Here is a 27,846-nt window from a genome sequence, read left to right as displayed (position 1 = left end):
AGTGTCTGGGAGATATTGAACCAATTCTCACAGAGAACGTCTGGATCCAAAAGTAAAATCAATGCTAAAAAAACAAACAAAAAAAACCCAAACAAACAAACAACCAATCTATTACTCATCAAAACCAGATTGTAATTGCTGTATGCCCTAATGTACAAAAAAAATCATTCAGTCCTAATTCTGACAATCTTCAACATATTTTATAACTTTCATTTTAAAGGGGCTCCCGCTTATGTACATGTGGACATAGGATTCATGTCTACGATACTGAGGAAATAGTGACCTGGCGCAGATGCTCCCATAATCTAATGAAGGGCTGCATCCAACTTCTTCAGCCACTGGTATTCAAATGGCAAACGATGGGACTAGAGCATGCTGGAGTTGCGTCTTTACTGCTGATATCTCCCTATAGGGCACAGGATGCTGAGGATGAAGATACGTTTCTTACCTTCATCCTCTGCGCAGTTCTATGATATAAGCAGTTTAATCCCTATTAGAGATGAGTGAATGTTGACCATGCTCAGGTTCATCTGAACCCAAACTTGCAGCATATTACTGGTGGCTGCAGAACTTGGATGCAACCCTAAGGCTGCCTGGAAAACATGGATACAGGCATAGGCGGTATTTATGTTTTTCAGGACTCCCTAGAGCTGCATCCAACTTCTGTAGCCACCGGTAATCAAATGCTGCACACTTGGGTTCATGATCGAGATTCACTCATCTCTAAAAGGGATCAAACTCCTATATTTACTGATAGAGTGCAAAGTACGAAGGTCAGGGGCAGAGCGGTGTACTATGGGGTGGTAGTCCTGTCCCCAGTGCACCAAAACGACTTGTTACCATAAGGATTATACCGCTGAGGATGAATGTATGAAACTTACCTTCATCCTCGGTGTTCAAGCCTTATAGGGATATATTGGCAGGTTACACATTTCTAAACTGCTGATAGTTCCCTTTAAAGGCATTTTAGAGGCAAAATAGGTAACATGTTAGATTTGTTATATGTCACCCTGTGCACTGGAAACAAAACAAAACCAAAAAAAAAAAAAACACCTACTCACCTCATCTGATCCCCTGCAGGTCTTCCAGTTTCTATTACTGTCCTCTTCCTGCTTTGAATGAAATCTCATTTGGAAAGAACTTACCTGCTCAGCCAATCACTGGGGGCAATAGGTGGCCAGGGCTTATGCCAGTGTATGACTGTATAGTGGCATGTAAAAGTTCATTCTCGGCACTCACCATCATGCTTCATAAATTTTATTGTAGAAAAAATCATCAGAAAAATATATACATCGGTAACACGACGTTTCGGAGTCAAGCCTTCCTCAACTGTCTACAGTTGAGGAAGGCTTGATGCCGAAACGTCCTCTTGGCGCTGTATATATTTTTCTGATGATTTTTTCTACAATAAAATTTATGAAGCATGATGGTGAGTGCCGAGAATGAACTTTTATAATACTGTTGGAATTTTTTCTTACTGCGAGCACCAGGGGCGGATTAACTTTACCATAGGCCCCGGGCTATTCAACAAGCCTGGGCCCCCCCACCCCACTGTAACTATGGCAACACTAGCCTGGCGTTCATAGTACAGGACAGATAATGTCATGATGTCCTGATTTGTGCAAAATTGCCATTAAAAAAACTGTGATTTTTGCAAATCATGGCGGAAGTGTAGCCAGGAGACAGTACACCAGTGAAAGTATAAGTCTTTTTGGGTGGTCATGGGCCCCCCAGGAGCTCAGGGCCCCGGGCTGCCGCTCAAAACGCCCCTATTATAATCCACTACTGGCGAGCACCACCCTAGACACAGAAGTGCTGTCTAAAATACTTTTTTCTACTTGTATAGTGGCATGTGTCAGAGTTTTCTGGTAAAGGTATACATCATGGTATACTCTTATTTTATTATTATAAGAAATGTGGAGAGCTGGAAAACACCTTTAAATGTTGTTGAAATAATTTTCTTTGAGCCCTGAAGAACATAAGCTGGGTTCACATTGAGTTTTCATTGTTTCCATTTTATTATATTCCATTTTGTTCATGCAAAACTGTGGTCGAATACATTATCATATACAGCAAAATACGTCTTTGTCTATTTTAAGGGTACCAATCATTTCAATTAAAAACCTGAACGCGTGAACATAACCTTAGGGCCAGTTCACACGGAGAAAAACTGGCAGAATCCCGTCCGCCTCTGTGTCATTCTGGCAGTATATAGGAGGGCTTGTGCGCCTCCCCGCTCGGACGAATTGACAGCTAATTGCATTGAAAACTAAAGCTTTGGCTGTCCAGGCATGATGGGAGTTGTAGTTTTGCAACAGCTGGAGAGCCATGGTTCCCTATCCCTGCTATAAGGGCATGATGGGAGTTGTGGTTTTTGCAACAACAGGAGAGCCACATCGTGGGGAACACTGCCTTAGGGTACTATTACACCAAGCGACGACTAACGATAAACGATCTCAAATGACCTCTATAGCATACGACCCAAAATCATTTGCCCAATTACACGGAATGATGAACGTTACTTGGGATCGTTCTTGTGGTCGTTTTGTCGTGGCTATTGCATACATTTAAGCTATGACTTATTACACCGAACGATGTGCAAACGATCAAACGATAAAAATAGGTCAGAATTCTATCAAACGGCCAACGATTTCTCGTTGGTTGTTTAATCGTTGTCTGCTATTACACAAAACGATTATTGTTTAAATCCGAATGATCTAACGATTTTATGAACGATAATCGTCCCGTGTAAGGGTCCATTTACACAGAAAGATTATCTGACAGATTATCTGCCAAAGATTTGAAGCCAAAGCCAGGAATGGATTTGAAAAGAGGAGAAATCTCAGGCTTTCCTTTATAACCTGATCTCTGTTTATAGTCTGTTTCTGGCTTTGGCTTCAAATCTTTGGCAGATAATCTGTCACACAATCTTTCTGTGTAAATGGACCCTTAAGCTGCATTTACACTGAGCGATTATCGTTCGAATTTTCGCAATAACGATCGCATTTGAGCGATAATCGTTCCGTGTAAACACAGCAAACGATCAAGCGATGAGCGAAAAATCGTTCATTTTGATCTTTCAACATATTCTCAAATCGTCGTTCATCTTTCGCTAAAAATTGGCAGATTGTTTCGTGTAAACAGTCTTTTAAAGATTCACCCTATGTAAAAGATGGGCTTAAACGATCTTAAAAACGATCGCATTAACGATCTTTCTTACGATTTTTCTAACGATTCGTCTAAACGCTGATCATTATAAAAACCAAATCGTTGGTTCAAAATCGTTAAACGATCGATTGGGCAAATTATCTCTCCGTGTAAACGCAGCATTCGGTTATTGAGTGGTGGCCATCAATCCTAATAGGATGAGACACATGTGTGAGGAATTGCTCTGTGTGCACTTGTCTCCATTATTATCCATCATTGGGGCAGTGCAGACGATGCGGCACAGGGCTCCTGTATAACAGGACAATGGGCATGGTGAGGGGGTAATAAGGGGGTCTGCTGTGAGGGGAGCTGACTGCCCCCATGTGAGGAGGAGGAGGAGGAGGAGGAGAGCGTCCATAGAGGAGCCTGTGAGGGGAGCCCAGAGCCAGAGGAGGGAGACAGACGCCGGGGAGTCACACACAGAGCGCCGGGCGGAGACAGGAGGGGGAGGAGCGCCACACGCAGCCACACTCACTGACACACTGACACACACACACACTGACACACACATATACACACACGGGCACGGGGATGAGCGACCGCGAGCTGCCCTAGTGCACCGGGAGCCGCAGGCTGATACTGCTGGATAAGGCGTCATCTAAGAAGAGGGCGAGGAGACACGCGTCAGTCCATGGAGCAGGTAAGAGAGCGGGGCACTGCCCACTGGCTGCCATATAGCAAGACATGCCATATCATGGAGGTGGGGGCTGCAGATGGGACCACCAGGTGACCCACCATCATCATCATCATCACCACCAGGAGGGGAGAGGAAGGTGAGGAGAGGACACAGGCTCCTGTCTCCTGCTGTCACTGGGCAGCACCAGCAGGGGATGACATGGAGGTGGCACCAGGAGGGGCTGTCTGGGCTCTATACTGGGCACCAGGCATGGTGGCAGCTCTAGAAATCCCTGCCCAACATGGAGGCACTTATCTCTCTGATATATATATATATATATATATATATATATATGATCATATGGGGCATATGTGTGGAGAGTAGAAAGATAGCAACAATGATCATCAGTGGGCAACATTGTATACAAAATACTAATATATATATATATATATATATATATATTTATGTATGTATATATTAAACAAAGCAGAATATCATCCCTAACCACTGGTCACATATGAGGGGTCCCTGCAATGGGGTAATTTGGGGAACACCCTGTATATGGAATGTGTCGCTTATTGGTAAAGATGCCCTATACAATTGTTACTGATTGGGAAATATTATTATAGCAGTATATATTAGTATTAGGCATTGTATGACCTGACACTTTATATCATGCAATGATCTGAACAATAAGTAGATGTCCTAGCTGCCTTACAATGGGGTGACTGCCATGTTTCTTGCTTCTCTATCCCTAGCCAGCCAGGATATACTGGCATATAGTAGGGGTGTAGTATTGTATGGTGCCCGCTCAGATGTGACTATGTGCCCCCCCCCCCCCATAGCGCTGATAAGGTACATGGATGGGGATCGTCTAGATATGACAGCCCCTTTAGTAAAGACATTAAATGGGTAGGGTTGGGTACTAGCATTTCATTGCCAGTCTGTAACATTTATTTCTTGGATCTTCTCACTTGTAGTTGTATCATGGTAGCACTGTTGTACTCACAGGATGGGTTCACATAGTATTGTGGTCAGTATTTTTACATCAAACCAGGAGGCTTTCCAGTACACAGAATAAGGAGCAAATCTGTCTATTATAGTGTTTTGGGTCAGTTCCACAAAAAAAATTCTAATCAAAATACTACACGTGAACCAAGGCAAAGACTATACAATAAAATGGAATCTACAATGTGAATTGGCTTTCGCCTGGGCATCATATTGTTATCCCAGTGTGCATCCTGACCCCCAGTCACCTGGCTGGATGGGAGGAGAACCTCCTGAGAAGAAGGTGCCGCTGTCAGTATATACAATGTCACTGCGGCTGCGGCTGCTGCAATGTTGCCAAACAGCTGCTGCCTTGTGCTTCCCAGTCACAAATCCCAGAGGTGTGTTTCTGACAGCCAGATATATTTGGCAGTACCATAATAAGACCGAGGGGGGGGCGGGGTGATGAAGATGATTTCATTCACAGGAGTCGTCCCATATCTTCATTAACGTTACTTTCTGACCTGACGCATCCTTCATCTGTGTGCTACAATGTGGATAAACAGTGGAGTAATCATTAACCAGACAATGTGGAGCAGCTACAATGCCGTATTGTGTTACAGTAGGTGGGAGGACAGGTGCCAAAAAATCAGAAGCCGCACTGGCAAACATGGCTAGGGATGGTAGCTAGGAAGGGACTCAGTATGTGGAGTGAACATATATAACTCTATATAGATGTGTCATGTATTTGATTCACTATGGTGCGACATCACTACACTGTATATTGGCTTTTACTACCAGCTACATAGCAAACCCAGTTGGTGTTTTCCCCCTTCATGTGAGTCAGTCGGAACAGAATGCTACATGATACATACCCTAACCCCTGCAGAACCTCTTGATTTGGAGAGAAATAGGGAACTTCTTGTAAGTCCTTTCCGAATTGTTTCTGCAGCAGATATCGGCCAGGCACCTACTGCAAGACCCCAGAAAGGGGGTGCCTCATGTCAGTATGTTACTGACAACTAATGATGGAGGCTCTTTCCCTTCATTGTTCTTTCCTATAGGCATGGGTCCTTACTCGAGCATGCTGAAGTCTGAGCATTCAGCATTTGAATACCTATGGCTGAAGAAGTTGGATGGAGTCCTGGAAAACATGGATGCACACCTAAGGCTCTATTCCACAAAACAATTATCAGCCGTATTCGGTCGTTACGGGCAATAATCGTAGAGTGTAATAGAAGGCAACAAACAGCCGACATCGTTCATGTCGGCTGATCGTTGCGTCGTTTGTCTTTCATACAGCAACGATTTGCCGCTGCGCCCCGTGAAATAGGAGCGGCGGCAGCAGACCGCTGCTGTAAGCCCATAGCTGCCCGGACGATCTAACGATCACCCGGGCAGCCTTCCTGCACCTCTCTGTGGCCCAGACAAGTAGATCTTTCTGTTGGCAGATTCCTGTTATTTTCTGGGAATATGCTGCTGAGCTGAAAGCTACTTGTCTGTCTTGTCTCTGTATGTCAATGTCGGGTTTCACAAGCTTAATTCATGTCAATTACAATGAAGCATTGGAGTGTTTCACTCAAAATAGTGTAAAATACAAAAATACACTCAAAAAAAAATTCAGGACCATAAACAGACAAGACTTTTTTTTTCATTTGTGAATATTCTGCTATCAAGCTGGTCTGTCCAGATGTATGACATAGTATGTGCCTGACAACTTTTTTACATATTGCACCTATTTGTATTAGTGGCATTAGGAGTTCCCCTCCATCGGCCTGTATGGTTTATATTACCTTATCATATGAAAGCAGGTGCCTGTAACAGTGTTTGTGACCTCAGGGGATAGCCATAGAAACTTTGATGGGCTGCCTGGACATGACAGGAGATATATATTTTCCATGTCTTTATTGTATTAGCGATGTTATCCAGAGCAGATCTGAGTGACATGCTGTGTATGTGATATCCCAGAGGGATATCTGGCTAGTCCTGTGTTTTGAGACGCTTGGATGAGGCTCCATAGACGCTCTTTTTTGCACATTCATGTTTCTTAGAGAGCAATGTACCTAGGATTTCACTGTATTGAGCGCTTTAGAATAAGTGTTATCGTTTGGCTGGTCTGCCTGAGATCAGTGATCTGTTTTCTGTATGGCTCTGATAGGCATTGCTCTCACCTAGCCATAATCCTGCTCCGCACTGGTGAGGGGCAACACTCCGAAACAGCTGTCTGTGGTGGTTTTTCCCTTGTCATTACATTGACTTTTCAGGGCCACTTAATATGGTGTTTTTGGTGGTTTCCCTACAGGTGCCACTCCTTGACCAGGCCCTTCCTGGAGGGATATCTGGCTAGTCCTGTGTTTCCAGATGCTTAAATGAGGCTCCATGAGCTCTTTTTTGCATATTTGTATTTCCCAGGGAGCCTTGGGATTTCACAGCATTGAGTGCTTTACCCAGCAGCCGACAGTGTTATCTTTGGCTGGTCTCCCTGAGATCAGTGATCTGTTTCCCGTACGCTGTGTATGTGGCTCATTCACTGTAATGTGGTTCCACCAGGATCCCAGTCATACAAGGACCAGGACACTTGTCCTACATTTTTCAGATGTGTTCGTCAGATATAAAATATTAGAAGTATACATTTGAGTGAGCAGTATTGAAGGTGCTTCTAGGAATCTGTGACTGTACGCTACTACATTATGTAACCCCTATTATCTTCAAGTGCCGCAATAGTCAACGAGGATTCCAAGGAACGCATAATTGATGATATTTCCTTAAAGTGGTACACCAATGAGACTTGGCTACCTGGCCCAAGGGATACGTCTAGACTTTTGTTATTCTGTGAAAACCCTAAGGCTATGTTCTTAATCCATTTTTGGGCTGGGTTCACACTACGTATATTTCAGTCAGTATTGTGGTCCTTATATTGCAACCAAAACCAGGAGTGGATTAAAAACACAGAAAGGATCTGTTCACACAATGTTGAAACTGAGTGGATGGCCGCCATATAACAGTAAATAACTTCCATTATTTCAATATAACAGCCGTTGTTTTTAAATAACAGCAAATATTTGCCATTAAATGGCGGCCATCCACTCAATTTCTACATTGTGTGAACAGAGCCTTTCTGTGTTTTTAATCCACTCCTGGTTTTAGTTGCAATATGAGGACCACAATACTGACTGAAATATACGTAGTGTGAACCCAGCATAAAGCTGTAAATGTATAGCTTAAAAAAAATGTTTTATTGCTATTTGTCCATTTTTTTGCGTTTCGCAGATTTTAGGCTATAACAAAAACTTTAGTTTAAAAAATGACTTTTCCTTTGGTATATATTTTAAGTGACACTGTCCCCCTCCTTTGTGCATTCTGACTTCTCTACACAGGTGTAAAGGGTGAATTTAGCAGTTTTAATACCTTATTTTATATCATACGTCATGGTGCTTGTTCCAGTATAAAGTGATCTTTAATCATCTGCAGATTGTGCTATCTGGGCGGGGCTTCGCGGATACAAAGCAACTTAGGGTCCATTTACACAGAAAGATTATCTGACAGATTGTCTGCCAAAGATTTGAACCAAAGCCAGAAACAGACTATAAACAGAGATCAGGTCATAAAGCAAAAGCCTGAGATTTCTCCTGTTTACAAATACATTCCTGGCTTTGGCTTCAAATCTTTGGCAGATAATCTGTCAGATAATCTTTCTGTGAAAATAGACCCTTAACCACTCATCGGCGCATTGGCCCTGCCCCTCATTTGTCATTGGAAGGGCAGGCCTAAAGGTCTAGGCCTATATGCCGATGACGTCGCGGAGGGTGTGGGGCTACTGTTCCAATGTGGGCGGGGCTAAGTGGCGCTATGGCCACGAAGCCAAGCCCATGTAGCACAATCCGCAAGTGATAAAAGATCACTTTTTACTGGAACAAGCAACATGACGTATGATATAAAATAAAGTATGAAAACTGCAAAATTTACCCATTACACCTGTGTAGAGAAGTCATAATGCAAAAAGGGGGGGGCAGTGTCACTTTAAGGCCGTATACAACTCACAGATTGTGGTTGAGTACAGAGGCACCACTGTGCACATAATACAGGACATACAGTATACATATGGGGGAGATTTATCAAACATGGTGTAAAGTGAGACTGGCTCAGTTGTCCCTAATTCCACCTCAGTTGCCCCAGATTCCACCTTTCATTCCTCCCAGACTCTTTGGAAAATGAAAGGTGGAATCTGATTGGTTGCTAGTGGCAACTGAGCCAGTTTCACTTTACACCATGTTGGATAAATCTCCCCCCATTGTTTGTATGAGACAGCGGCCTTTGGACATGTTATGCTCTCAGAAAACATTTTAAGGGTATATTCACACGGGCGGGCTCGCAGCGAGATTCTCGCTGCGAGCCCGGCAGGTCCTGTCAAAACGACCGCAGCGAGTATGTAATTATACCGCCCTTAACCCCTTCTGCCCCCGCCGGCTCCCCCGCTGTAAGCAGCATACATTACCTGTCCTCGCTGCACGGGTCCGGCGTCCTGCTCTCCCGTCCGGCCAATTAGTGTGTTGCCCAGCCGCAGCCACTGATTGGCCGGGCGGGAGAGCAGGACGCCGGACCCGTGCAGCAAGGACAGGTAATGTATGCTGCTTACAGCGGGGGAGCCGGCGGGAGTAGAAGGGGTTAAGCGCGGTATAATTACATACTCGCTGCGGTCGTTTAGACCGCAGCAAGTATGTAGTTTATGGGAACTGACAGGACCTGCCGGGCTCGCAGCGAGATTCTCGCCCGTGTGAATATACCCTTATGCTGTTTCTGTGGTCTTTGGATCAATATACGTCTCTTTCAGTTTACAGTGTTTTAAGAAATGTCTTGATTTTGCCAATGTGTGGCCCAGCACAAGCTGCCGGCTAAGACTGGGTTCACATTGCTTTTTTGCTGTTCATTTAGAGTACCCATTTAATGGGGAAAATGGATGCACCTGTTTGGGTCCATTTTTCCATTGACTTTTAAAAGGGATCTGTTTTTTAGCATCTATCTTTTTCCATTAAATGGATACGTTAAACCAGGGATGGGGAACCTTCAGCCCTCCAGCTGTTGCAAAACTACAATTCCCATCATGGGAATTGTAGTTTTGCAAAATCTGGAGGGCCGAAGGTTCCCCATCCCTTTGTTAAAGGAACTACAAAAAATGGAGTGTGAACCCAGGTCCCAGCCTAACAGAGTTAGGCATACATTAGCCTGGCATACATTCTATGTGAGGTGTAGAGGTAGGTAGTGTCCTAGTTTAATGGTAATGTAGAAAGGCAAATCAGCTCACCATGTGTGCAATAGTCAGTGGTGCTGGTCCTCAATTACGTCTGGAGCAGGTGGAAGGAAACAGAGATCCGGGCCATTTTCCGGTGGCAATAGGTAAAAAGTGGAAGTCCACAGCTCCAAGTAAAATGTAAAGTCTTTGTTAGAAATCCTCTTAAAATCCAAACATAACAATAAAAAACACGCCAACGATTAAGGGACCAGTGTCCTGAAACGCGTCGGCGTGTTTTTTATTGTTATGTTTGGATTTTAAGAGGATTTCTAATAAAGACTTTACATTTTACTTGGAGCTGTGGACTTCCACTTTTTACCTATTGTCCTAGTTACCTGAATTTAATTGGACCCAAAGAAGAAAGTCTTATTACTGAAAAGGGAACCTTTCAATATTGAGATTAATAAAAAAAAAATAGGGCATGCTTAGATCCAAGAAAATGGCATTACATACAGTACTGAATTACATCTATAGAATCTGTAGGCCAGTCCTTTCTGTGTATCTCAAACATCAAACCCAACAATAAAATCCACAAATCCACCCCCATCACACCTGACAAGAATGTATGAGGAAACGAGAACCTTAAAAATCACCAGATTCGTGTCACTTGCTGCTTGGAGCTAGAAAGGGAGAGGCTGTTCACCAGGGAGAGAAAGCTTTTAGGTGAAGTTAGGTAGAAAGGGACCCCCAAAAGCCCTTGTTAGGGCTAAAAGTATAAAAACCATTAGAAGCTGTTGTGAGACAGGCAGTGTGTTCAGACATCTACTGATAGTGTATACGGCTGTATACTGTGAGTGTGGGATAATAGCTGTTATCTTGCTACTACTGATTTGCGCAGTCGGCGTCCTGTAAAGGCGTTGAAGAGCCCTTTAATTTTATTGTTGTAAAAAATATATATATCCGGTATATGGCTGTATACTGTGATTGGGGGATAATACCTGTTATCTTGCCACTACTGATTTGCGCAGTCTGCGTCCTGTAAAGGAGTTAAACAGCTCTTTCATTTTATAATTGTAAAAAACTATTTTATATCCGGTATACGGCTGTATACTGTGATTGCGGGATAATACCTGTTATCTTGCTACTACTGATTTATAGTTATCGTTAATTTTTATTATTACGTATTTTACACTGCACCCGGCCTGATATGTACGCGAGTGCGTACTGCTAGACCGAAACGTACGCTTTCACTTTACGTTCGTAATTTGTTTGTGAATCTTCGGCGTACACGAACCGATCACAAACTTTTTTTGTTTGTGTTCAGGATCCGAACCGGAAATTGGGATGTTCGCTCTTAACTAGTCTAGGATGCAGCCAGGCATGCTTCCCCTGCTGTCCTATATGCATCCCAGAGGTATTGGCATCATTTTCTGAGGTGTCATTGTGCACTTGGTGACCTCCTAGGGGTCGAATATTGATTGATTGATTTCCAGGTCCCAAGTATTTTTCTCCCATAGACTATAATAGGATTCGATATTTGTTCGAACATACGAATATCGGGAGCTATTTGATTAGAATTTTGAATTATCGAATATTTCACTATTCACTCATCTCTAGTGGCTACCACATGTGGCCATTTGTAAAACCTAATCCTAACTGGAGTTCTGGATAACATGGATGTTGACAGTTTCTAAAGATGTCATGGGTCTTCTTTAAAGTGTACCTGTTATAATTTTCTAACTTTAAATCAGCAGTAGATGTGATATAAACCAAGTTTTTTAGTTATCATGCTATAAAACAAAGCTATACTTACTTTTATCCAGGTCCAGTCTCCTGAAGCTTTTTAGTCTTGTGCTGGTTGAAAAAAAAGAGACTAAACACACGAAGTCCTGGCCAGTACAGAGTATCACGGCTCAATGTGTCCATCAGTCACATGACTGCCTTCTCTGTGAGCGGAGATGACTTGGGAAACACGGGACTTCCTGTGATTAATCTCTTTGAAAAAAAAGTCTTAATACAGGAAGTGCCGTGTTTTCTATGATTACGAAAAAAAATGTAAATTGCAAATTTGCTGTATATCACATCTGCTGTTGATTTTGATTTTAAAAGTAATAACAACAGTAACACTTGTTGGTTAAAGGGGTACTCCAAAAAAATCACTGGTGTCAGGAAGTCATATAGATTTGTAATTTACTTCTATTTAAAAATCTAAAATCTTCCCTTCCTTATAAGCTGCTGTATGTCCTGCAGGAATTGGTGTATTCTTTCCACTCTGACACAGTGCTCTCTGCTGCCACCTCTGTCCATGTCAGGAACTGCAGAGTAGGAGAGGTTTTCTATGGGGATTTGCTTCGGTTCAGGACAATTCCTGACATGGACAGAGGTGGCAGCAGAGAGCACTGTCAGACTGGAGGGAATACACCACTACCTGCAGGCCATACAGCAGCTGATAAGTACTGGAAGACTGGAGATTTTTAAATGGTAGTAATTTAAAAAATCTATATAAAACTTTGACACCAGTTAAAAGAAAACAAATTTGCCGCATTACCCCTTTAATGCTTTTTCCATAACATTGGTAGAATATTTCATCTCCTCTCTGTCCCTGTTTAGAAATAGGGGCCTACGTATTTTAGCAAAGAAATATGGGAGTTGAGCTAACTCTGATTGTAACATCTTTCCTACCCAGAAAGTCATGCAGTGGTCTGTCAGACATTATGGTAATGTCCATGAAGTGCATTGGGATTCTGTCATGGTGACCTGCAATTTGCCAGACAAAATAGCGCTGCATGCTGTGCTACTTTATCCCGAAGTTTGACAGAATGTGTTGATGGAGACTCCTAACAGAACCTCCAATGCATGCAATACTATATAGACCCCTAATAGAAATGAGCATATGAAGAGGAAAATAGAACAGTGATCTGCAGGAAAGTCTAATTTTGGAGCTCAGAAATATTTAGCACAAGCAGTTTAGAGATTGGAGGTAAACGTCAAAAACATTTATGTTTGCATGTTGCAGCCGTGTCAAAAGTTGAAGATTGCACTGGGTCTCACATCTTAGACCCTTTGCAGTCCTGAGCTATAGCTGGGTGAGGAGCGCTGCAGCAAGCACCATTCCCAGGCTGCTTGGGAGATTTGACTAAGGCCTAAGGGCACTATTACACGGGACGGATGAAAAAAACGGATGCATTTGTGTGCATCCGTTTTGATCCATTTTTCCATTGACTGCCATTGTAAAAAAAACGGATCAAAACGGATCCGTTTTTTTGACGGACACAAAAACGTAGCTGACACTACTTTTGCATCTGTTTAAAAAAAACGGATCCGTTTTGATCCGTTTTTTTTTTTTACAATGGAAGTCAATGGAAAAACGGATCAAAACGGATGCACACAAATGCATCCGTTTTTTTCATCCGTTTTTTGCAAAAAATGGATTGCAAAAACAGATTGCAAAAACGCAGTGTGAACCTAGCCTTACATCTTTTTTTAACCTGATTTAGGCTATGTTCACACTATGTTAAAGTACCAATGGCCAGGGCTGTGGAGTCGGTAAGCCGCAGCTCCAACTCCGACTCAGAGTCCTAAATTTTATCAGGACCGAATCCAACTCCAACTCCGACTCCTGAATTTTATCAGGACCGACTCCGATTCCCGACTCCTGCTTCTTCATAAATGGCCGGTCATATACCAGGAGAGTTTATCACACTGGCTCAGCAGCTTCTCCCCAATGTCCTACATGATCCTGGGGCGACTTCTGAGGGAATAAGGAAAGATATAAAGCAGCTTCTCCTGTGTGTGCAGTGGATGCAGCCAGTCTCCAGCCTCCATGTCCTGAACAACTCAGAACTAGACTAGATGGAGCAGTTGGTCTTTTCCTGCTGACAGTCTTCTATGTTTCTAACTAAATCACCATACACACAGAAACACTGCTAACAATGCCAGATCCCTGTAATATGAGGTCAGCCATAGTGATATAGAGAGGGGTCACACATGGTGATATAGAGAGGGGTCACACATAGTGATATAGAGGTCACACAGTAATACAGAGGTCACACAGTGATATAGAAGGTCACTGTGGGGGCACGCAATAGCACGCACACACACATACACACAGCTTGCTGCAGCCATAGCACACATACACACAGCCTGCTGCAGCCATAGCACGCACACACACAGCCTGCTGCAGCCATAGCACGCATACACACAGCCTGCTGCAGCCATAGCACACATACACACAGCCTGCTGCAGCCATAGCACACACACACAGCCTGCTGCAGTCATAGTGCACAAACACACACACACACACACAGCTGCAGCCATTGAACACTTAAGAAAAACACACAAAAACACACTGAGGACAGAGGTTACTGCTACACTACTTATGTCTCCTCCTCCTCCTCTATATTACACAGGATATCTCCATATTACACTGCTGCTCATATACAGTCATCCAGCATTCAGGAAGAGAACAGCTCAGATCTCTCCCCACACAATGGACTCTTCCAGCTCAGAAACAAACTGCCAAATAGTGACCGACAACTTTTCCATGACCACACTTATGTAATAGGGACAGTGTCCTATTAGAATGTTGCTCATAATATATATTCAAGAGCAAAACTTGTAAAATTCATATCAAAATTCAATTCTACATTTTTTAAAGATTTTTTTAAAGCTGGAGTCGACTCCAACTCCACAGCCCTGCCGATGGCAACGGCCGTACTTTGTGCGGTGTGTAACATAGCCTATCTTCTATGAGATCCTGGCCAGAGCGTATACACATCGTATACGCTCCGGCCGGGATCCTGTACGGGGCCGTAAATAACAGACATGTCAGTTTTCTGTGGCCGCAATTCAGAACCTTGCGGCCAAAAGATCATCTGGCCGGTACTGCAGTACCGGCCGGGTTGATCCGTGCAGAGACCAGCCGTTCCGTGATAGCCTTAAACTAATACAGTACAGATTTAACAAACAAAAAAAAATATGGATTGTGAAAATATGGATTTGGTGGACTGCGAATGCTGATAGTGGAAAGAATATATACCGGCCAGAATAAAAACACTGAACGTATGCATAAGGCCTCATTTTTACCTCAGACTATGAGGGAATCTGTGTATCTCCAGCTGGCACCCCTAACCCCTATACAGTAATGGTTATGGGATAATATATTACTGATCACACATCTGTTGCCACATTGGGCTTCACAAGCTGATACATGAGCGGCATGTGATCTGTTCCCTGTATTATTTAGCAGAAGTGCACACACAGGCATTCTAAGCAGGCGTCCATCGCTCTTCATTGCATTCATAATTTAACAGATATGCAGATATGTTTTGTCAGGGTATTTCCACATGGCCGGCTCCCTCGAGTTTCTGAACTGCCCATCTGAGGCTGCGGCATCTGCGTGTAGGTTTAGTTTCTCCCCTGACAGCGATTACTCTTTAATGTACCAATTATATTTGCGGGGGCTTATTATGTAGAATAAGGATTTTAAATAGTCGCGTGGCTGCAGAACTAGCAGTGTGTCTGAGGGGAAAGCACCACGGTCAGTGGGAAAGGATCGAACCTGCAAAAAGTGATGGAAAATGCTCACTGCTTATCTAGGAGAGTATGGTGCAATTACTATCTATCTCTAAAAGGGGTTGTCTGATATCCCCAATAGGGCATTATATGGGCATCTCTCGCTGTAAGGATTTACAGAAGGAATGAAGCGAATCGCTACGTTCCTATCTGTATTTCACTTATCCGTCTGCGGGGCTTTGAAGTCTGCTCCGCTCCAAGCCGCTCCACTCCGGGTGCTGGGAAAGATTAATCCAGTCTGGGAAAACTGGGAGAAGTTTCCCAGGACTAGATCCAGCTTTTCCCAGCACCTGGGGAGGAGCGGCACGGACTTCAAGGCCCCGCAGACTAAATACAAATCAGAACGTAGCGATTCACTTCATTCCTACTGTAAGTTCGCTCATCTCTTCTTATAATGCTACAGTTTGCTTGTGTCTGGCCAGAACAGTTTTTTTTTATTTAGTAGTACCGCTAGGAAGCCAGTGATCTGTATACTAAACCCTAAAAAGAGTCAGATAATTTTTCTCATGGCCATCAAAATCTCAAAATATTCCGGAGATAATTATATATATATATATATATATATATATATATATATATATACACAGTGTTGCCTTGAATTAAGAGCATAATTTGTTCTGGGACCGTGCTTGTAATCCAAAGCCACTCTAAAATCAAAGCAAAATTTCCCATAAGAAATCATTAAAATGCAGACAATTGGTTCCACACCTCAAAAATTATATTTTTTTTTAATCCTGAATAACATCTAGAGCAGATGACACAAACGATGAGAAAGTTACTGTACAGTATAGCAATCAGCATGTGGAGTATAATGTATGGAACTGCAAATCCCCATAATGCAGTAGTGTAGTACAACAGGCTAGAATAGAGAAGTAGGGCTGCTGTCAGAGATCTGTGTGGTCACATGACAGCAATGGGGAAGGGGGGGGGGGGTGTTCAGCATGGACCAATCAGGAAGTGAGAATCACAAAGCTGTGCAGGAGGACAGTGACAGAAACTTTTCTATACAGCAGTGTGAATTGCTGGGTGTGAGTGCAGACACATTATAGCAGCACTGTGTGTATAGCTGAGTGTGAGTGCAGGCACATTATAGCAGGAATGAGAGGATGGGAAACACAAGGACTGACAGAGACTGCAGAAACCATGAAAGAACGAGCAGGGCAGATGTAGGCACATACGTGCAGCACACTCTGTCCAGGGAGAGAGGGGTTACAGCTATGGAGAGATTGCCTCCACAGTCCTGTCTCCTGATGCTAACCCCAGCGTGAAGTGGACCTGCTATTATTTGGAAGGTGAGGGAGACTTCCTGGGTCAGAGTACAGAGCTGTAGACCCCGCTATGCAGACCATGTCCCTCCCCTGCTTCCCCTCCCACCCAGTACAGGGAGCTCTTAAACAAAAACAATTCTCTTAAACCAAGTTACAATTTTGAAAAACTGTGAGCACTTCTTGCAAAACGCTCTTAATCCAAGTTACTCTTAAACCAAAGTACAACTGTATATATACAGTATATGGCTGGGTTCACACTACGTATATTTCAGTCAGTATATTTCAGTCAGTATTGCAACCAAAACCAGGAGTGGATTAAAAACACAGAAAGGATCTGTCCACACAATTATGAAATTGAGTGGATGGCCGCCATATAACAGTAAATAACGGCCATTATTTCAATATAACAGCCGTTGTTCTAAAATAACAGCAAATATTTGCCATTAAATGGCGGCCATCCACTAAATTTCAACATTGTGTGAACAGATCCTTTCTGTGTTTTTAATCCACTCCTGGTTTTGGTTGCAATACTGACTGAAATATACACTCACCGGCCACTTTATTAGGTACACCTGTCCAACTGCACGTTACCACTTTCTAATCAGCCAATCACATGGCGGCAACTTAGTGCATTTAGGCATGTAGACATGGTCAAGACAATCTCCTGCAGTTCAAACCGAGCATCAGTATGGGGAAGAAAGGTGATTTGAGTGCCTTTGAACGTGGCATGGTTGTTGGTGCCAGAAGGGCTGGTCTGAGTATTTCAGAAACTGCTGATCTACTGGGATTTTCACGCACAACCATCTCTAGGGTTTACAGAGAATGGTCCGAAAAAGAAAAAACATCCAGTGAGTGGCAGTTCTGTGGGCGGAAATGCCTTGTTGATGCCAGAGGTCAGAGGAGAATGGGCAGACTGGTTCGAGCTGATAGAAAGGCAACAGTGACTCAAATAGCCAACCGTTACAACCAAGGTAGGCAGAAGAGCATCTCTGAACGCACAGTACGTCCAACTTTGAGGCAGATGGGCTACAGCAGCAGAAGACCACCCGTTACTAGCATGGTGTACCTAATAAAGTGGCCGGTGAGTGTATATACAGGACCCCCTACTCCATCTATACAGTACATGTATACAGGGCCCCCTACTCCATCTATACAGTACATGTATATACAGGGCACTAGAGGTATACCAAACTGTGACTGGGTAACACTGCCACCCCATACCTGACCAATACCGCCATACTGTGACTGGATAACACCGCCACACCAGACCTGACCAATACCACCATACTGTGACTGGATAACACTGCCATACCAGACCGGACCAATACCGCCATACTGTGACTGGATAACACTGTCATACCATACCAAATAAGACCGCCACACCAGACCTGACCAATACCACCATACTGTGACTGAATAACACCACCATACCAGACCTGACCAATACCACCATACTGTGACTGGATAACACTGCCACAGCACCTCCACCAACTCTATACTACAGGTATACAGAACCCCAAACTATACACTACAGGTATACAGGACCCCCGAACTATATACTTCAGGTATACAAGACCTCCACCAACTCTATACTACAGGTATACAGGACCCTCTATACACACTGACACTTTATACCCGGGCAGCGCCGGGTACATTTTCTAGTTCTTATATAAAATACCCAGTCTGTCGTTATAGCACAGTGCAGCATCCTCTCCACAGCAAGCGGCAATTGCTATCACAAGGGTGATAGATTATTCAGAAAGCCCTTGCCTTGTAAGTAGTCATAGCACAACCTTTTTACCACTTAAATTGGTACTCCAGAAAGAAAATACACCACTTTCTGCAGGACATCCAGCAGCTGATAAGTACTTGAAGACTTGATTTTTTTCTTTCTAATTAACAGTAAAATACAAGTCTGCATAACTTTTTGGCATCAGTTGATTTAATTTTTTTCCCCTTTTGGCTCCGGAGTACCCCTCTAACCTAGTAGTCACAACATGCTCTGCCCTCCTTCTCTCTACACTGGGCTTTGATGCGTCCCTGTTCAGCACCCTCTGCTGGCAGGAGGCTGTATTACTTTGTCCCTGCCTACCGGGATGACTACAAGAGGAGCACAGAACCATCATTATCTGATTATTATTCCTCTGTCTGAACAAAAGGAGCCAGATGCTGTTAGTGAAGCCCCAGCTCCAAGGCTTTCATATACTGAATGGAAACACAGCTTATCGGGGGCTAAAGGGTTATTGTTTTAACAAGGGGTGCATGTCATAGGGAACGGCCACATGCAATGGTAGGAGCTTCCATATGTGCCATGTGGTAAGTTACAGTATTCTTAGGAATATCATGCTTATACAGCTAGTCACTGGTTACTAAGTATCTTATGTGTAAATCCTAATATATGATAATGCAGGTGACACATTAGCCTCTACAAAGCCATGCATTATATTGGAGGCCATTTAATATTATGGCTTATCTTTCCAGTGCATTACAGTCTGATTGTAAATCTCAATACCAGTCTGGCCATATGTATAGTGATGCAATGCAAGGACACATAAGCTTATAAGCCACGTGCTGGCGGACAGAAGCAGTGCACTGCAATGAGAAACACTCGTCCATAGGAATCCAATGTAGAGAATGCTCCAAACCTGCAAGTGGTGGTGGTCTGTGTACCCTGGACGGTAGAATAGTTACAGATGACTGACCAGCTGTTTGTGCCACTACTTCGGGCCCAAGTTATTCAGAAATGCATATAATTGTAATATTTATACAGCCATTAAACCTTATGTCTATGTGTCACTAGCTACAGTACCTGTGGAGATGAAAAACAAGCTACAAAAAAGGGGTATTTCTATATTTCTATCTATCTACTGTGTGTGTGTGTGTGTGTATATATATATATATATATTCCGGTGATCAGTAACCTAGACAATGAGCTGTCAACAATGGAAGGAAAAGAGCAGCATATCAGGAGAAGGAGGAGGCAAATTTGCCAAATGAATGTACAGTATTTGCGAAAATATTTAATTTCTACAAGTATAACTATGTTAATTGATATTGGAATACCCCTTTAAATTGTAGCTTTATGTATTTAGTGTTGTGTTATTTAGCTTTCAAAGCTTTCAGTCACTAAGCAAAGCGTGAAAATTAAGTTTATACTTAGTGATACTGTCACCCATGTTTGCATCACAGGGTTAGTGGGTTTGTCAGTGAAACAAGCGCCAAACTTGGGTGGGGAAAGGGGGGCTCAGTGGCAGAGAGGTCCGGCTGGATTGCATAGGGGATAGTTTTTCCCTCTAGTTCAGCCTATTCAATTGCAGTTGGCAAAACAACTATTAAGAAGTCTGTGCGTGTAATAGCACAATACAGTGAGTGGGAGACAAGGGGGGAGCGAGTGCTGAGCTGACAGGTTGGTGCTCGCTTCCCCTGGAAAATCATATGGCTTATTATGGTCTTAACTTATTTCAGGAGACGGGCTGTGTAGATGACTTCTTCTCCTGCAAAGCTGCAAAGTGAAGCACACAGCCGCGTACTACCTCTGGCTCTATCTAGTGATCAGTGGGGGACAGGACACAGACCGATCAAAAATTTAGACTTGTGTGTGTGATAGGTCAAAAGGTTTTTTTATAGCGATAGTAAAGCTTAAAAGTGTACCTGTTATGATATACTTATTATGGGAAATGCACATAAAGTGTTTTTTTCCCTGCACTTACTATTACATCAAGGCTTCACTTCCTGGATAACATGGTGATGTCACGACCCGACGCCTAGAGCTGTGGGGGCTGTGCCTGCTGGAGAGGATGATGGCAGAGAGATGCTCAGTGTCCCTCCAGTGCCCTGTGCCCCTCAGTGTCCCTCTGCCATCATCCTCTTCAGCAGCCACAGCCCGCACAGCTCTGGGAGTCGGGTCGTGACATCACCATGTAATCTAGGAAGTGAAGCCTTGATGCAGTAGTAAGTGCAGGGGAAAAAAAGCACTTTATGTGCATTACCCATAATAAGTGTATATTGGGGATTTGTATAACTTTGGGGGGGGGGGGGGGGGCAATACAATACTTTAATAAAAATTTTCGCTGGACTTTAATAAGTAACCCTTAGTTTAATTGTCATCATCATGGTCCTCATTGGATTGGAATAACCCCCCTCCTTCACCGAGGTTGTAGATAGATCTAGTGCAGGAATGGGGAACCTTCGGCCCACCAGCTGTTGCAAAACTACAATTCCCATCATGCCTGGGCAGCCAAAGCTTTGGCTGCCCAGGCATGATGAGAATTTTAGTTTTACAACAGCTGGGGGGCCGAAGGTTCCCCATCCCTGCACTAGAGGGTAGATCCTTAGAGAAGTCTTCTTTGGTTGACCCCTTGCATACATGCACGTAGATGTTTCTCCCGGAAAATCAGGTTTGTTTGCAGCAATGTAGATCCCAATAAGAGATGAGCACGCTGGAGTGTGATCGTTCTGCATATGAATACCGGTGGCTGAAGAAGTTGGCTGCAGCCCTATGGAGTACGGGAAAACATCTATACAACCAAAGGCCATAGGCTATATCCATGTTTTCCAGGACCCCCCTAGGGCTGCATCCAACTTCTTCAGCCACCGGTTTATAAATGCTGCACGATCGTTCTGAGTTGCACCCATCCCTAGTGGTGAATTATCTATAAATTATTTCATACTTATCAGGACAGAAAAGGAATCGGCCTGTGGACTTGTGGTAACTGGATTTGATGTGTACTTTTCGCTTGCGCTGTAAAATCACATGGTAGTCCTGATCTTATCTGTACTCTGTGCTCATTATGTTCTAGCTCAGCCGTACACCATGTCTGCTTAGTGTCACCTGACATCTGCGCTCTATAACATGGTAAAACTGAAAGTGACTTGCTCGCAAAACCAGATGTGACTTGCTGTATCAGTTTATGAGACACGCTGTGTTCTGTTATAGCGACTCGCTGACAAATCTGTAACTTTCGGCGAACATTTAGTGGACCTGCATACAACATTTACAAGAGCGGTTTATAGGCGAACCATTAAAAAACATCTCGTTTTATGGTTTCCTCTATGTGCCTGCTGAGTGACTTTTATAACTGATTTTACCATTGCATCAAACAGATCCATTTCCTGTCTGGCCCAGCTCGTAAAGCACGGTGAAATGCAGAAAGAACGTGACCTCTAAAATGTCACAACTCCAGTGTATGTGCTGCAGCCCCGGATCACTCGCCTGACATCTATCAGAGGTGACAGCATGCACGCCGTCACGTAAGATGTCAGCTCAATGTTGTGACAAATGGCGACAACTCCATATAAATCAATGCATGGTTATAGACTGCAAATGCCCGGCCATATTTATGTGCCGTCATTCCATCTGCATTTATTCTGGATAAACGGCTGTATATTTATAGTAAATGTAGTCTGTTTTATATAAGGAATATTTTCCTTTTAGTTGTTTGGAAGGATCCTTCTTGTCCAGGTGAGGACCCCATATTCCTCCAGATTTATATTCATGGGGCTCCAAGCTTACCTTACCCAATTAAAAGAGAAACGAGTCTCCAGAGGTCTGCGACTCTACAGCTGTCCTGCTCCGCAATCGTATCCAGCTACAAAATATCTATTGTTACCTTAATGATAATGCCATCTATAAATGCAGATGTTTCCCAAGCCGCTTCACACTCACTTGCACCTTAGGAGGATGTACCTGATTATGTGGATCTGATGAGGTATATAGTCTCCCCCAAGGGGCCCATGATGGGTTTGATTTTCCATTGGGGAATACCCTGTTTGCTGGATAAGCACACAGAGAATGATCTATTCTCTGTATCCATCATTGTAGGCGCCTGATATAATAGCCTCAGCAGAATGATGCTGCTGGGAAAGGCAACATTTCCTTAGGCTGCATTCACACGTTCAATGTTTTTCCTGGTCTGTGAATGTAGTCCACTAGCTACCTCCATGATCTGTGTTTACATCCGTTTTGCTTCCATTTTGCATCTGCGCCAGTGTTTTTCACAGATCTGTTTAAAGCTTTTTAAATTACATTGGTTACATCACATCCGTGTACATCCGTGAAAAACAGATCTCATTGATTTCTACGGGGAATCTGTGCCGTGCCTCCGTTCTGAGTTATGACATGGCCTATTTTAAAATGGAACGAATTGGAGATCTGTGAAAACGCTGAACATGTGATTAAACTCAATGCAAAGCAATGGGCTCTAAATTTGTCCATGTGCACGGATCCGTGCTCACGGACAACTTCATGGAACATGTGAATGCAGCCTTGGTCTTTTTAAGCAAAGTGCAAGGCCAGCTAGTGCATGTGTGTGTATATATACATACATACACACACACACACACACACACACACACACACACACACACACACACACACACACACGGTGGTCCAAAAGTAGGTGGACAGTGTGATATAGGGTTATGAAGGGGGAGATTTATCAAACATGGTGTAAAGTGAAACTGGCTCAGTTGCCCCTAGCAACTAATCAGATTCCACCTTTCATTTTCCAAAGAGTCTGTGAGGAATGAAAGGTGGCAACTAAGGCAATTCTACTTTACACCATGTTAGATAAATCTCCCCAACTGTCCACCTACTTTTGGACCACCCTGTGTATATATAGTGATAATCAATTATATATAATGTAATTAGAGATGAGCGAACCTGGAGCATGCTCGAGTCGATCCGAACCCAAACTTTTGGCATTTGAATAGCGGTGGCTGCTGAAGTTGGATAAAGCCCTAAGGCTATGTGGAAAACATGGATATAGTCATTGGCTGTATCCATGTTTTCCAGACAACCTTAGAGCTTTATCCAAGTTCAGCAGCCCCAGCTAATCAAATGCCAATCGTTCGGGTTCGGATGGACTCGAACCCGAACCCGGTTCGCTCATCTCTAAATGTAATCAATTTCCAATATAAAGTGTACGTGCCAATTTCAGAAGCGCAAATAACATGTAATGCAACAATGTGTAAATGTGTACGTGCAGTGTAATATTTGAAACAGGATATGCCATATAAAACATAATAAGTAGAGTCCCCCCAGTAATTGGTCCAGGTGAACAAAGTATCCATTGCCGTACTGTATTATTCAGCACTGGGTGAGAGGTTTCTGCAGAGTGTGACTGTACATAATTTATATTGGAATGATGGGTTCCCATGTATAGTCCTGCTGTCTGCTATTGGGTTTCCTCAGTCACTAGGTCCCAGGTGTAGCTTCTGCCTCAGCTCCCTCTACCTCTACCCCTGAGATCCCGCTAAGGAGAAGGCACAATCCTTGAGAGGATTCATTCCCTCCTGGCTCAGTAGCTTGTTTGGGAAACTAGACGAAAGTATGGGGTGGCATGTGTGTTATACATAACCAGTGTATTTTTTTTACTTAAACTGTATAAATGTTCCCCGTAATGAACAAGCCGCCTTTATATGAATCGATTGATTTCTGCCCTGCATCATAGCTGACACAAGTACAAATAAACAACTCTGTGTCTTTTATTTAGTTGTTTAATATCTTAGATAAAATTGGTCCCCACACTTAAAGGGGCTGCTGCATTATTAAATATTATATTTAGTGTTGAGCGGATCTGTCAAAATGTTAGGGGTCGGTAACATTATCCAAACCCAAACGCTCAACGCTTGATTCCCTGCGGCTGCAGAAATTGGATGCTGCCCTAGGACTGCCAGAAAAACCTAGGTATAGCCTATGACTGTGTCCATGTTTTCTAGGACTTCTTAGGGTGGCATCCAACTTTTGCAGCCGCTGGGAATCAAATGCCGAACGTTTGGGTTCAAATAATGTTACCGACCCTCAACAGATGATGAAGTTCTTTATATAGTGAGCCTTTGAATTAGCTTAGCAATATACTTGACATGGGCCGACTATCTCCCAGGAACATTGCTAGAAACTCTCCTGCAGACTATAATCAGCCTGTGTAAAAGTGACAGCGATCAGCCGAGGAGCAGGAAGAGGCTCGATCCTAGACTGATCATGTCTTATCGTCCGCACATCATCTTGTGTAAACAGGTTTATGTTATATGCCATTAATAATAAAGGGAAACTCATACCACGGATATATCTACAAGAACTGGATCAACACCCATATGAAAATAACAATATCTTTATTTCTTACAAATATACACTTGAAAACATGAAAAAACACCAGGCTGCAAGATTTTAGGGCTTATATATATATCGTTCACAAGAACAACAGGTATGGTGATGTCAACATAAGTAAAGTGTCAGTGCTCCAGTACAATTGTGTATTGGTAGCGTTAGGGTTAATGGTAGAGTTGGAGCCTGTTTACCAAGTAGTACACTGGATTTAGCATATGTTATAAGGACACATGGTTCTAAGCCTCTGCTTGTTTACAGTTGTACTGGAGCACTGCCACTTTACTTATGTTTACATCACCATACCTGTTGTTCTTGTGAACTATATATATATAAGCCCTAAAACCTTGAAGCCTGGTGTTTTTTCATGTTTGGAATTGCCTTGTTTATATAAGTGTATATTTGTACGAAATTAAGATATTGTTATTTTTATACGGGTGTTGATCCAATTCTTGTAGATATGGTTATGTATAGGATCTCTGTGGTTAAAATTAGGATGAAGATACCAGTATACGTAACATCAGCGCTACTTGTGATCCAGTATCCTGTTCTCCCTTCCTTGGCCGCTGCTGTACAGACAGAGGAGGCAGGGCCTGAAGATACAGTCGGTGGACTGGAGAGCTGCATGCTGGGTCACAAGCAGTGTGGCTGGTAAGTATACACTGCTGCTTGTGATCTGGAAGCTTACAACACTGATATATACATATCTGTGCTGGCAGTTTCCAGGGCTGCACAATTTGTCATGTTGTGTAAAGGCAAACGAGTGCCGATCTTGCTGACTGGCGCTTGTTTGCACCCACCTGTGACCGAGAAATTGATTAGTGTAAAAGGACCTTAAGACGAAAGGCATAGATAATATATCTGCACCAGAATTATGACTAAATGTGGTGCACAATCTTTTTCCACTTTTATTTTGCTCTTAAACCCTTCATCCACTTACCCGTGGGCAAAACCGTAATGCGCGGTCTATGGTAAATCCTCAGCCACCGGTGATCAAAGGCTGCTCGCTTGGGTTCGGACAAACCCTAGCGTGCTCGATATTTGCTCATCTCTAAATGACAGAACCTGTATATGCCTATGGAAGGCACTGAGTACAGCCGGGAGGTGGGGTAGTCTGATATTAGCTCTATGAGGTACATGGGGAGCTGCTGTCAGTATATACAGTGAGTACACTTACTAATACTGTACAATGAACACTTTTTTACTATTAAGTGGCCAACCCCTTTAAAGAAGGCACACAGTATCCAGGGCTGATACCACCCTTAGGGTATGTTCACATGATCAGTAAAAACCACAGCCTCCAAAACAGCTTGCAAATCAGTGTAATTTTTACTACAAATGACTGAACCTCGAGCATGATTCATCCGAACACGTAATGCTCTTCATTTGAATACCGGTGGCTGACTAGGTTGGATGTAGCCCTGGGGAGTCATGGTAAAACATGGATACAGCCTAAGGCCTATGGCTGTATCCATGTTTTCCAGGCAGCCTTAGGGCTGCATCCAACTATATTTCTGTATATTGTCTTACAAGTACTCATGACCACACAACATATTTTTTTGGGCTGTTTTACAGCCGTTTTTTTTTTGGACAGCTATCAATGGCCAAAAGAGACTTAGTGTGGTTATAGACTTATAGTGTAAAATAGTGGTGGTAGTCAGAACAGTACAAGTCTGTACTATAGAATTCTCCACAAGCCATGTAGGCACAGTAGAGCATCTATCGGAGCATACAGTGCTGGCAGCCCTGTCATTGTGCCGTTGGCAGTACATAGTGCTTTATGCTGATGAGCAGGGACTGGAATATTTCAGCGGCTGCTTCTGTCAAGGATGATTTGAAGGCTTTGTTTTCTGGAAGGCGTTTACAGCCGGCTAAGGCCAAGCATATCATTAGGAATTATTAGCTCCATGGGAATTCATCTTCAAATGTCAGGCTGATGTTGAAATTGTCAATTAGTGTTTCCCTCCGCATATTCCAGCTGTGTAACAATGGTAAAGGCATACAGACTGAAATTCTTGTGTGGCATTCACCCGAATCATGGCATACAAGTGAGCCGTCAGGAGTAGGATGGTTTTATGCACCGTTCAGACTGGCACACTAGGGCATCAATACATTTCATAGTACATCATTAAAAACATGACAGTAGGTTATACTTACTAAACTGGGTTCTGTGGAATATGTAATTGTATGGGTTTAAGTCTACACAGCTCCCACTTTGGAAAAATTCATCTACTGTGTTGGATTTATTTTGTAATTGTTCGTGGGTACAGGCATTGGTAATACATGGAAGGTCAGCTCAAGTTATAGGTCAGTGACACAGTGTTGCTCAGACGTCAAAGGCTGCAGAATAAAAGGCAGTAATTCTTGGTAGATGATATTATGTGCTGTGTTAGGGCACATTAGCTAAATTTATGGGAGAGTGAGAAAAGACATCTTCTGTAGAGATGAGCGCAACTCAGAGGTTGGATGCAGCCCTAAAGCTGCTTAGATAACATGGATACAGCCTATAGCCTTAGATGTATAATTGAGCAGTCACATTAGTTATAGCTCACACCATGGATGCACCCCCCCCCCTAAAAAAAAAAGAAAATCTAAAGTTGAAGTTGAATAGTCTAGTGCCCTTTATGGAGAACATATATTGGGAATACAGTGGATGCTTATGATTCCCCACATCACAAAAATCAGTGACCTAAATGGGGAAATCTCTCACCTATGTATTGTCTACCCTTACCTGAAAAATAACACTGTAGTATTTTCCATATCTGGATCAAAGCCAACTCCTTTCATGTGTGTCACTTACGAGCACGCGCCACATCGAAAGACACAGCAGCCCTTATCTGAAATAACAGATCCAAGACCC

The 27,846-nt window shown here is 43.1% G+C and overlaps 1 protein-coding gene across 2 annotated transcripts in view; it reads left to right on the top strand.

The window, feature by feature from the left end:
* Positions 1-3,702: 3,702 nt before the first annotated feature.
* Positions 3,703-27,846, top strand: part of RAI2 (retinoic acid induced 2) — a 42,464-nt gene continuing 18,320 nt past the window's right edge. The window contains exon 1 of one of the 2 annotated variants that reach the window (XM_069972502.1): positions 3,703-3,847. The gene's annotated coding sequence lies outside the window, so the exon portion shown is untranslated. Of the gene's footprint in view, positions 3,848-3,895; positions 3,981-27,846 lie in introns of those variants that run through there. The other variant, XM_069972503.1, reaches the window with a different exon arrangement.

This window comes from Dendropsophus ebraccatus, chromosome 5 (assembly GCF_027789765.1).
Source record: "Dendropsophus ebraccatus isolate aDenEbr1 chromosome 5, aDenEbr1.pat, whole genome shotgun sequence".
NCBI lineage: Eukaryota > Metazoa > Chordata > Amphibia > Anura > Hylidae > Dendropsophus > Dendropsophus ebraccatus.
The sequence above is the reverse complement of the archived record's forward strand: the minus strand, read 5'-3'. Positions and strand labels throughout refer to the sequence as shown.